The following is a 12338-nucleotide window of genomic DNA, read 5'->3' as shown; positions in this document are numbered from 1 at the left end:
GCAATGCAGTTAAGTAATGCAACTGATTTGTTATTCCCCAAATCTTTTTGGAAGGGTAGACCGTTGCCAATAACACAATGTTTTTCCCTCCTCTGCAATCAGGGCTTTACACACAATGTACAATCCAATGCACTCCCCCAAACTCAATACAGGACTCTGTAAGCAGGGCTGTTTATGACATGGTACCTAAAGAATGACCACTGACCTGAATTGAGGAGACTCGTGATGGGCAGATGTATTTTAATAAAGACACAATTAGAGAACAGCTTTAATTATATATAAAAATAAAATTATGCACACACACACACATATACAGTATATATATATATATATATATATATATATATATATATATATATCTAGTTCCTTGTAATTTTGTTGCATGGTACATTAAGTAAGAAGGGGAGTGGTTTCTTGGACAGGAGACTCTTCCAGTGGTTCATTGTCAAAGCCATTCCCCCACAATCAGGCTTGAAGAGTCTGTCAGAAGATGATGTTTTTTTCAGTAATTGTTCTGAAGCATGGGAAACATTGATCCAAGCTGAAACAATGGAGGTTTAGCAGGATGTTAAAAACGGGTAGTAAACTGAATCTTAGGGACATGGAGATGATGGAAGAACTGCATTAACTTCATTCCCAGCTACAGGAGCAGCACTTTACTCCAGACCTCAAACTTGTACCAACCCGATACAATGACACTGAACAGGGAGGATGGCAACTGCAGTACCCTGTCGTGAATGTAAAACAAAAACACCATTGCTATGTAATAAATGGGATCCTGCCTTTGATACTCCTCAGTAACTTCTAGCTTTGAAGAACACAGGATTTGTATAAATTATTTAAAGCAAGGCTGAACTGTAGCATATTCTCCAGGGCAGCATCCAGTGTGATGCAAACAGACTGGGGAGCACCACATTGTGTGCATTATTAACAGATGCATTGTAGGTGCTGTTAGAAGCTACATACGCTCAGACATTAAGAAAACTGTATCATCTCAGAGAAGAAGAAAAATGTATACATCTGCCATACTCAATAAACAAACAAACAATATAAATAAAAACATTCTCTAATTACCAGCTGGTACAAAAAAAAAAAAAATCCAACTAATGAAACAAATTGTATTAAATACTCTGTTAATTCTAAAGCAGATTAATGGCTAAAGCTGCCTTCTGTTCCCAGATTTCCTTCTCCCTGGTTTAAGACCACAAAACGTTACCGCACATCTGCATGAAACTTGCCAAGATGATGACCTGGCCCAATTGATCCTATTAGTCCAGTGACCAAACAATCCCCAACCCCTACAATAAACCAGCTTTGAAACTCTGGCGCCAACACATGGCTGCAGCCTCCGGGCAGGGATGACCCAGGTGCCCTCTCTCTTTCTGAGCCCTGCACTCTTTCTCTCTTGTTGGGCTACAAGATATTCTGCATGACCTCCTTGCCCATGGCATAGTGTTGGAGTGTTTGTCTTACATCCTGGAACGCCTTGGCTTTATGGTACGGTCTTGAGATTCCCACAATTTAGTCTTTTAAAGATTTTCAAGAACCCACTGATGGTACTGCAACAGGTGTGCATACCAGTGTAGCATTTGCATTGCCCCAGGAATGTATATTTTCCTTACTGGGGAAGAGAACACTGTGATGAAGCTATTTAGCTTTAAGTTTCTTTATAGAAGAGGTTTTTACTTTAAAACTTCTCAAAGGGTGGTACAAGAAATTCTCCACCCAACAAAACAAGTTCTGTGCATGCTTGTAGAATTGACAGACATTTCTGCTAGCTTCAATAAAAAAGGGGGAATAAACACCATACCTCCAGCTAGAGGATAACAAAAACATCCCCAATTCAAAAGACAAGTTCAGGTATTCGATTATCTTCCATCAAAACCAGGCATTCCCGACTAGAACAAGTGCAGCCTGTCTGAGAGTTTGTTACACTAGAGCTCATTATCATCACATGAACTCCTGTCTAGCCATTTTAAATATTAAAACATACGAGAGCCAAGATCTAGCTGCAATTTTCATCTTTAAAAAAAAAACTAAACTGTGATAACACATGGCAACCATGAACATGCAGGGCTATTCACTGCATTGTCGTAGGAAACTCCCTAGTATCTCAGACTTCTAACCAAAACATTCTGGATATGAATTCTGTGCAAGTGCACCAGCTGCCATCCTGGCTTAATATCTGCAGAGAGTACATTTTGTTCATTAATATCAATATTAACATCTCTTTACTGTAGTGATTGATCCACTGCCTTTTATCAGAAGTGGAATGTCTCCTACTGTACCAAAGTGTGATCCAATCTTTTAAAGCATCTGCAATTCATTTTAATATTGTTGCTTGGGGGTTGATTGATTGAATTGAAAATATTTCAGAGAGAATATCTCAACAGCTTTCATCAGGACAGTTCCAACTCTCTGCCGTGTAATCTTTCTTGTATAAATCCCCAGTGCAGACACGCCTGGAGGTACCGATCCCCTCAGAGACACAAGCAAAGGATTTGAGTCGTCCTCATAGAGGAGAGGCAATGTGAAGCACAGACACGCGTACCAACAGCGCATCACCCCCTTCAACATGAGCTGAGATGCAGAGTCACGAGAGACTTCCACTGATACCAACAGCCCTCCTCACCGTTCTCTAACATGCAGTAAAGTATACACCTATCTCTACAGCAATGTCTCTAACGTTAATAGACCAGAACCTAGATAAAGATGCAGGATCCCTGCCATCTTGTGGAATCCTTGTGCTGGTAAATGAAACAGCCATCAGCGATATGCTGCTATAAACCTCATGGCTCTGCAGACTATGCTAAAATGTATTTGCTTACCCGCCTACGCTTACCGTCCTAAAAAGGTTGACTATGCGTTTACAAAAAAAAACTTTTTTAAAACACGAGGCTACACAGCACTCACAAAATCAAATGTTTCTAGAACCTGTTGAACAGTCTATTATATATTGCATATTGGAACAGAGCTAGGGCGAGTCAGACAAAGATTAAACCCATTTCATTCTGAATATCCAAAGCAGGGTGGTGGCTGGGAGTTGGGGGGGATCAAATAAACACTGAAAAGCCTGTTGGCCAATGGAAAGAAGGACAGGAAGTAAATAGTGCTGTGATCTCTGGCTTGGAGTCTAACAGAATGTCAGAGCTCCGCCTGTCACCCTGGTCTCCACACACTGCCCCATTGTGCTCGCCTTCACTTACATAGAATTCGTTTTTTTTTTTGTTTTTTTTTAGAAGCTGGTTATTGCACTGGTCATTGGATCACTGCTCTATGTTTTGGCCCCTGGGATTATAAAGGGGAACAGCCCATCGTAGATGGGGGAATGCTTTGGACCCGGGTGCTGCTTTCTGTTCATTCTCTACTCGATGCCTGCTGCTGCACAACCTCTTTTGTTCTGATAAATGCCGCCCCCCCCTTCCCAATAAGGCCCCACAAGCTGCTCACTGAGGAGCAGTCTCCCTCGCCTGTCCCGTGGTTTTGAGACCATTCCTGACACTCTAGAGGAGACCTTCCATCCTCCCAGTATCCCCGTCTAAGAGCTGGCACTGGTTCCAAAGGAGGCTTGCAATTGGATTTCTAACAGAGGAACACGCCAAGCGAAAGAACAGGACACAACATCCGATCAGTCAGTCACTGGGAAAGCTAAAAGGTGTGTGTATCCAAGGTTTTAACTATTAAAACAGTTCTTAATGTGTCACACCAAAGCTGTAAAACAAAATATAAAACGGGAGCTACATCGGGAGGAGGTGACCTTTTTTCAGATTCCTTAGAAGGAATAAAAAGGAGCAAACCTTTGGGACCAAGAAAAATAAAAAATACATCATCCCATAGGATTAACCTGACTGTCCTTCTTAAGGGATTCAGAACATGCCTATAGAGATCCTTTGGAGTTTTCCTCTGGGAGTGAATCAGAATGCAAGCCACACCACCCAGTCCCTTATTCTTTGTCACGTCTACAATCCCCTGCCACTCTGATGCTCTCTGCCACAACCACTTTATATTCTTTCTTTCAAACTCCTCTACATTTCCATCAGCCAAAACTCTATTTGTACCTCTATGACTTAACAAACTGGGTTTTGTTTGTTTGAGGGAGCTAATCATAAATACAGAAATACGCACTGCAGCATTTGAGCACATTTTTTTCTTTTTTTTTTACAAAAAAAAAGGAGAAAAGCTAAATAAGTTCAGCTTGTCACGACTAGTTTCCAGCACATTCTGTTGAGGTTATACCACAGCTTGATGAGAGAAATGATACAGTAGGTAACTCCTAACCCATTGATATTAAAACAATATTACATTGGAATTAAATCGTTACCAAGGGGTTATCCTGGTGTCAAGTCCTGGCCCCAAAACATTTTCATTTTACACAACACTGTCTTAGAATTTGATGCAGCTGGAGATTTGGCCAAAAACTCAAGGCCTGTAACTTAAACGATTTACAAACAGGTCAGGTGCAATAAAACCCCAACTCCCAATCTCATGGAGGGCCTTCCCACGTGAAGGGTTGGTCACTATAAACTGGCCCCTCAGCCGTTGTTTGCCCAGGTATTTTAAAGTAAGTATTTACTGTCCTCTGTTTAGGTTAACCTGAGATGCCTGCACATAGTTCAGCTGTGAATCTGCGAGTCTTGAAAGGCAACATACCTATTTTAACACTTCCTTGTGTGTAAAAAAAAATAAAAAATGATAACACACTGAACAAACAGCACAGCGCTGAGAGCAAACAGTCCCCCTGGGACACACTGCCAGCCATTGTGGCAGCTTGGAAAATGATATGAAAGAAAATGTCTCGTATCTGCATTCCCGTTGCGCTATCAGGAAATAAAAAATCATTTGATATGAGCAGCTGTAGAAAACCACAAGCAAAACACAGCACTGTGTGGAAAACAGGGTCCGTGTTCTAGAAGAACTGCCACAAGAGACTTACTGGGAGAGTGGTGCTACAGAGAGGGTGGTGCTGGATGCCACTAGCCTTGTAGCAGCTTAATCTATCACATCCCCTTCACAACAGTGCTCATGTCACTGAAAAGGACAGACAGCTATGACCAAACGTTTTGCATCACCTAGAATTTTAGGATTGATACAGAATTAAATAAACAAATAAATAAAATAAAAAATGATAGCACAATTTGTTCATTCTATAGGGTGATGCAATAGCTGTAGTGCTTTACACAGTTTGTGTGTGTTTTGTTTGGTTTTTTACAGTTTTGAGACAGCAGTATATTCTCTCCAAAGTAAAAGACGATGACAACAAACTACAGCAATATCGGTTTATAGGATGGCTCATTACACATTCAATGTTATGTTAACTTAACAACAGACACACTGTCAAATTGATCATACATATTTTATTTGAACAACTGTGCACCCTTACTGCTTGAAGCACATCCCCCAGATAGCAGGGAGCCCAGTAGCTTGAACATGTTCAGGCAAAGAGTGAAGTGTCCCCTGCCAAGCAAACCCAAGCTGTCTTTCTGAAGCTCCCGGGCTGACAGCGTGTTGAGCTCTTTGAAATTGTGGCTGCTTTGTTAAAAGAGCCCACCGAAAATCCAAATTCGTAAGAGAGACGATTGAACAGTTGATTGTACAGAAGGGAGATCACTCTCTCTCCACCCTTGATCAAGCTTAGGACACAAAAAAAAACCACACCATTGTTGCTTTCGCTAGTTACCAGACCATGCTGCTTGTGTTCCACCTTATAATGGGAATGAAACGTAATTATGGGGCTAATGGGAGCCAAAACCTGTGGTATAAAAGGTCTCCTTATAAAGGGGAAGCACTGTAGTGTTTGAACTGCACAAATGGAAATGTAGGCAGGGTGGAGCTGGACTTTCCCAGTTACAGGATCTCTCTGCCTGGTCCCCAAGTGGTGGAAATAAGTTGAAAAGGGCGGCGTGTCCTTGAACGGCACAGCTACTGTTACAGAACGCAGCTGGGAGAGCCGCACAGGTGGAAGCAGCATTCCCTCTGTAATATTATCTCAGAAAGGTTCCGTTGAGTAAAACAAAAGAAAGAAAGAGAAAACAAAACTTCCTCTCTTTTGTCCTCGCAACAGAACAGATAGGATGGCACAGTGACAAAAGTGAAAAGCATTCACAGCATTTCTGCTCGTAGGAACTGGGGCTTTTTCTAAACTTAATAGCCACTGTGTTTTATTTACTGTACAGAGGGGGGACTTTACTCCACTTACCCCCCCTACTGGCAGCGACAGGGATGTTCTCTGGCTGTTTAAAAATCACTACCTGTCTTCATCAGATCACAATGGTTACCTGGAAAAACACGCATTAGATCTGATGTTTTTTTTTTTTTTTTTTTTATTCTTTTAAAATCACCACTACATTTTTTTCAAACATACAAATTATGAATTACACCATGGGAGGCGTACATTAAGACATATTTAGGAATCAAATATGAGCGCAAGAAATGTGGAAAATGGTGTTGTTAACATAATCTCACAAGTAACCTGTCATCTGGAGGTTTGTTGCCCTGACGCAGCCTTCAGTGAAATTACAACTGGACGCTGTCCTCATGGTAACCATGTAAGCAAACACTGCTGCGATTTCAATACTGCAAGCAGACACTTCGAATGGACACTTAATATCCCTGAAATATGTCAATATATATTGCTGGGCTTGCAGTCGACAGTTTCAGAGCCTCACGCAGGTCTTCTTGAAAGCTGGGATTGGATTTTAGGAATTTCCATGTCACACACAACATACAGCAGTGTGCAAATCTATTAGAACACCTCATGAATGATCATTTATATCCTATCCTACCTGCATGAACACCTACAGGTGTGAGCATTTCAACTTTCGGTCAGTAATCAGTGATATAGAAACAATAGGCACTTGTGTGTGAAAATGTTAGACCACTCTGTGCTTTAATTGGGCACCTTAAACAACTTCTAAAAACTCAATCTGTGTTTAAAAAAATTGTATTACATCAACAGAAGGCTATTTCTTGTAGGAAATCACAATACACATGCAGACATTGAAAGCAGCTAGACTGAGAATAGCTGCCAATAGGAAACCCATAGCTACTCCTAAAAGCAAGATTTATGGAAAAGAAATGCAGGGAGGAGACAATTCTCTAAAGCAATGGGTTATCAGAAGAGAGCCCAGTGCCCAGGCTCAGGCAGATCTAGGGGTGCCGTCATGTATACTTTGGCAGGGTGCTGTGGAAACACTAAACAAGGTTTTATATTGCACTTCAAACAGAAGTACAGGACATCCTGTGTGGATCGTGTACAGCAAGTTCAAAAAGAGAGCGCTCGGTTGTATCCATCAAGGAAACATTTGTGGTGCTTGCTAGTTTGAAATCCAGTACTTTCTGGCTCCACAGCAACAATAAACAGAACAATCATATGTTATTAGCATGCATTACACTTTCCATGGCTTTGAATACCAAGAGATCTGTGTAAAATAGGTGTTAATATGTATTCATCGTAGGTGACTAATACTATTAAACAGGTTGCAAATCATTAGAAATCTAGAACTCTATTCAAAACATAGAGTACCCAACCAATAAACATGCAGATATTGCCAAAGTGACCTATGCTACTAGTTTATGCCAAACAAAATGTTAAGAAAACAATATTAGGGCGCAACGGTTTATGAATGGAAGTGGGCCAGTGCAACCCCCCCCCCCAGAGTTGACAAGAGTTCTTCCCGTTGTTTATCATTAGGTTGGGCCGTGCTTATGGTAAATGTATATTTAAGAATTGCGTTTGCTCTACAAAGCAGCTTCACAGAGCTTTATGCACCACAACGGTAACTTTACTGTCGAAAGTTCAGCAGGCTTGTTAAGCAAGCGTGTTCAGTGAACAAGACTGTCTGGCAGAAATGGGAATTGCAAAATTCCTTTTGTGTTTTTCCGACCATCTGCTCCTTTCCTCAAAGTGGTGCAAATTAACAAATAAACAGCCCTTTCTGATAAAACACCCTCATTACCCATGAAAGGTTTCCCACAAGCACTTAATTAACAATAACTAATGAAGCCACTTCCTTCCTCCACAGACGGGATGTCATTTACCTTATTCAAAACACACTGCAGGTGATTTACATACACAAGGAAATCGTCTGTTATACCGAGTTTAAAAAAACAAACAAACAAAAAAAACACACACACGTTTTATTATCTGAGCTCTGATAAATTAATTCTAATTGTAAATCTTGCCTTCTCTCTGCATGACAGAAATAATGCCTGCAGGTGTCACTAAAAAAAGAGTGAGAGGGGCTGACAACGGGATGCAGGGATAGCAGCTGCTCCTACTGTTTTGGTCGGCCTAATACAGTATTCATGGCAGCCTACTCACATTTTATATCGTCAAGCTTAACAAAACCATTTCTTATTGATAAAATATAAAATCAAGCTTCTTTGCAATTTCACTGCTCTGCTTTTTTAGCACAAACGGAAAGAAGCCTAATCGGCCAGTGTAAAACAAAGCTAAAGTCTGCATTAATAGGATGTGAGTAATGCCATAGGAAGGCAAAGGCTGGGAGAGATCTACAAAATGACTTGAAGTCCAGAACGAGCTAAATCGGTACCCTGGAGGACAGAAGTCATCAACACCTCGCTTCTGAATCCCCTTTGAAGTCTCCCTCCCTTTGAACATTGCTGCTAGGAGAAATCCATCCCTTCGTCTCTTGGAAAGCCCCCAGAATTGTGGAATGTGGCACAAGCTGCTGCCTAGCCTTTCGGAATGCGATTAGAACACAGCCCCACTGGGGGTTCTTCTGGGTCCAGGAATGAAAAGCCTGGGCACCAGCATTAAAGGAAAAGTAAAAGGACATTACTGACTCGCTGGAGCTCACAAATTCCAAATGGTTCCAAATGACCACGGCAAAAGCCTTCTTCTGCCCTGCGTCTCACCCTGAGAAATAACACCAGACATTTAGTTCTCAAGCGGCTGTCACAAGGTATGCACAGACCAATCTTTCTGTGAATGCTGAACATTGAACACAAACAAACCTCTCCCAGAATGTATATTCAACCAATCCAAAGCAGTTGTTATTGCCAATCTAGAGTGATATTGCTTACTGCCTCACTTCAAAGTCACTTCCAAATCCTTGGTGTTTGTCATGAGCTTTGCAGGCTTGTTTTGATGTGCCAGCACTGGATTTTAAACAGATCACTGCATGCAGTACATGTCGAAACGGTCTCTTCCAAACGGCCAGCATATGCAGCAGTTATGCTTTCATTGTGAAACCCCCCACGCTAGAGAGCATCAGACTCAATGATGTGTTTCTAGCGATTACTGGATACTGCCCTGATCCACTCTACAACTATTTACACTCCACTTGACTTTGTTTACACCTCTGAAACTTCCTAGAGGATTGCTGCAGTTCTGAGAAATCTGGAACCCCTATGGCCTTGGAATTTGAATTCAGTTTACAAATTTAAAAATAAACAGGACCATGATGAATGATACAACTTTACCCTTCCTCCTGAAAGAGTTTTGCAATATTTCATAAATTATACATTAATAATGTACTGATTGTTTGAACTAAGCTGGTTCTGAACCCCCCCCCCCCCCTTTTGCTTATTAAATAAAAACCATACCCAAGACAAATATGTGTCTGAAGACCCGGACATCCCTCCCCCTCAGAGAGCTCACAGTGACAGCTGTAACTGCACAGCAGCAGAGACCCATCCCGTGCCTAATCTGAAGACGTTTCAGCACATAGGTTAACATATCAGTGGAAGCAGCTAGGATGGCTTGAGACCCATCAGACAATACAATACAATACAATACAATACAATACAATACAATACAATACAATACAATACAGTTTGCTTTTATGTAGCTCTCTTCATGCAGAGCATCCCAGGGCACTTCACAATCAAACCTTTTTTTGTTTTGTTTTTTAAATCCATCGGCCAATCAACACAGCTCACCAATAACCTAAACCAAACAAATCTGTTTTTAAATTTGATTCTAAAGATTTGACAGTGCCAGCATTCCTGACATGCCCTGGGATGGAGTTCCACAGGCAGGGAGCAGAGCACCTGAAGGCCCTCGCTCCTCCTGATTGTAGACGGCTTCTAGGAACCATCAGAAGTTCAGCGTTCACTTGATCCTGAGGTGTGACGAGGAGCACGCGGTACCAACATCTCCTGTAAATATAAAGACCCCAAACCATCAAGGGCCTTAGAAGTACAGTAGTAAGCATTATATGAAAATGAATCCTGATTTAAACAGGAGGCCAGCGCAGTGATTTAAGAACCGGAGTAATGTGTTGTGAACGACGTGTGGGAGTCAGCACTCTGGCTGCAGCATTTTGAACCAGTTCAAAAACAGGACGTAAAATCGGGTACGGGTCTGCAAACAAAGCATTGCAGTGATCTAACAGACAACTAACAAAAATCATAAACCAACATCCCAGCATCGTTATCAGATGGAACAGGTCTCAATGTGGAAATGTTCCTCAAATGATAAAACTGAGGCCTTTGACAGACTCAGGGGTTTGAGGTTTGAGGCAGTGTGTTCCAGTGGTTAAAGTCCAGGGCTTGTAACCAGAAGGTCACTGGTTCAAATCCCACCTCTGCCACTGACTGACTCACTGTGTGACCTTGAGCAAGTCACTTAACCTCCTTGTGTTCCATCCTGCAGATGAGATGTTAAATCAATGTCCTATTGTAAGTGACTCTGCATATAATGCACAGTTCATAGCCTACCTCTAAAGCGCTTTGTGATGGTGGTTCACTATGAAAGGCGCTACATAAAAATAAAGATATTATTATTATTATTATTATTTGCAGGCCTTGCCAAGCGTTGTCTTTCCAGGCTTTAAGGTTAGAAATTGGGAAGCAACACACCCTGACAGGACAAGTTTAAAAAGGTTTGATTTCCGACTCAAACACCAATACAACACCTTCACTGTATCATTCAAGATTGGGACAGATACAGGCTTTGCACACAAGACCCGAGCCCTTTTTGTCTTTAAGGAAAGCTGGCCTCCGACTGCCCGGAGCTGAATGTGAGCTGGCAGTCTGATTACCGCAGAGCTCAGGTTTCACAGCTCCCACGCTTGTTTTCTTTAGGAAACACTAACTGGTGCTGGTGTTGCAGAGGAAGAAACATTCACCTGCCTCACTTCCTGTCTGCCCTACTAAGGTCACGCCGCTGCACTTCTTTAAGAAGTGGTGAGCTGCAATGGCAGGACACAATGTCTGCTGGAAAGCGCAGCGTTTCATATTTTACAATCCTCTTTCTTCAGGAAAATAATATTGACTGTTTTTCCTTTAACCCTTTCAGGTGACCATTTTCCTCTTTAGCTGCTTAAAAAAAATCACATCAAAAATCATGCCTTCTAGGCCGATCGTCACGGTTTCCAGTGTTACAAGTTCTCATGTCTTCAGCTAACCTACATGACACATTTCAGCAATTTATATCATACGGTTTTTACAGCACCGGCTCCACATTGGAGTACTAAAGATGCGTCCGTGTATCTTCCTTCCAGCTGCTCTCCCTCCTGCTCGCCTGTCATTTTGTCATGGTATCTGTGACAGAGCGAGGCTGATCCAAGCACAGCTCCAGCTGACAGAGTATAAACATCACTCAGAGCCAGCGCTACAGCGGCTCACCCCACCTGCAGCACTATTAAAACTGAGCTTGACCTTTGTCTATTATTCTATTAAATAAAAAACTCACATATTCAGACACCGCCATCCTTGCAACAAACAGCATAAATGCCATATTTGCATGCTATTCCCAAAAAGAGCTAAAAAGCTTCAGACCAATAACCTAGGCTCTTCCACAGTATGCACTGCATTCATGTTTCTTGCTAGTTATAGGTTTGGTTTTGGTTTTAGCACAGAGCTACATGCGTTGTGATTTTGACCCTGTGTGTTTGTGTGCGCATGTGTTATGTAAACTGCAGGAAGTATTCCTAATGGATTCACATTCATTCCATAAAATGCAACAGTGTGTGATTAAGAGAATATGAAACTATAAGCAGTCCGGGGGGGGGAGGGGAAACTCAATATGAAGAAAATGTGTGTGTAATGAGGTTCCAGTCCCTAGATCCTTGTGGCAGCTTTGAGAGGATGCTACAGTAACACTTTCGAGATGTGAAGATATGTGAAGTCTGAATGTCAGTAGAAGCTGCATCATCCTCTGTAGGGACTGCACCTCATTTCTCAGTCCCCATTGCCTTGTTAAAACCTAGAAGGTCAAGCAGGGTTTGCAATGGAAGATTACAGCAGGGAATCCAGTTTGACTTGTGTTGTTTACAAAGTGTTAGCTAGCTTGGGAGAATCTAGACTAAAACTGATCCACCCTAAATTCAGCTGAAACACTGTTTTACAAGCAAATACATTACACAAAGCTT

General features: G+C 41.7%; 1 protein-coding gene across 1 annotated transcript in view; it reads right to left on the bottom strand.

Annotated features, from left to right (window-relative positions):
- The window catches only part of LOC117426168 (E3 ubiquitin-protein ligase znrf3-like), a 70503-nt gene that overhangs the window by 31899 nt on the left and 26266 nt on the right, over nucleotides 1-12338 (bottom strand). The gene's annotated exons all lie outside the window — the stretch shown is intronic.

The sequence above is a fragment of the Acipenser ruthenus genome, chromosome 11 (assembly GCF_902713425.1).
Source record: "Acipenser ruthenus chromosome 11, fAciRut3.2 maternal haplotype, whole genome shotgun sequence".
NCBI lineage: Eukaryota > Metazoa > Chordata > Actinopteri > Acipenseriformes > Acipenseridae > Acipenser > Acipenser ruthenus.
Note: the sequence above shows the minus strand (reverse complement) of the source record. Positions and strands in the feature narration are given on the sequence as shown.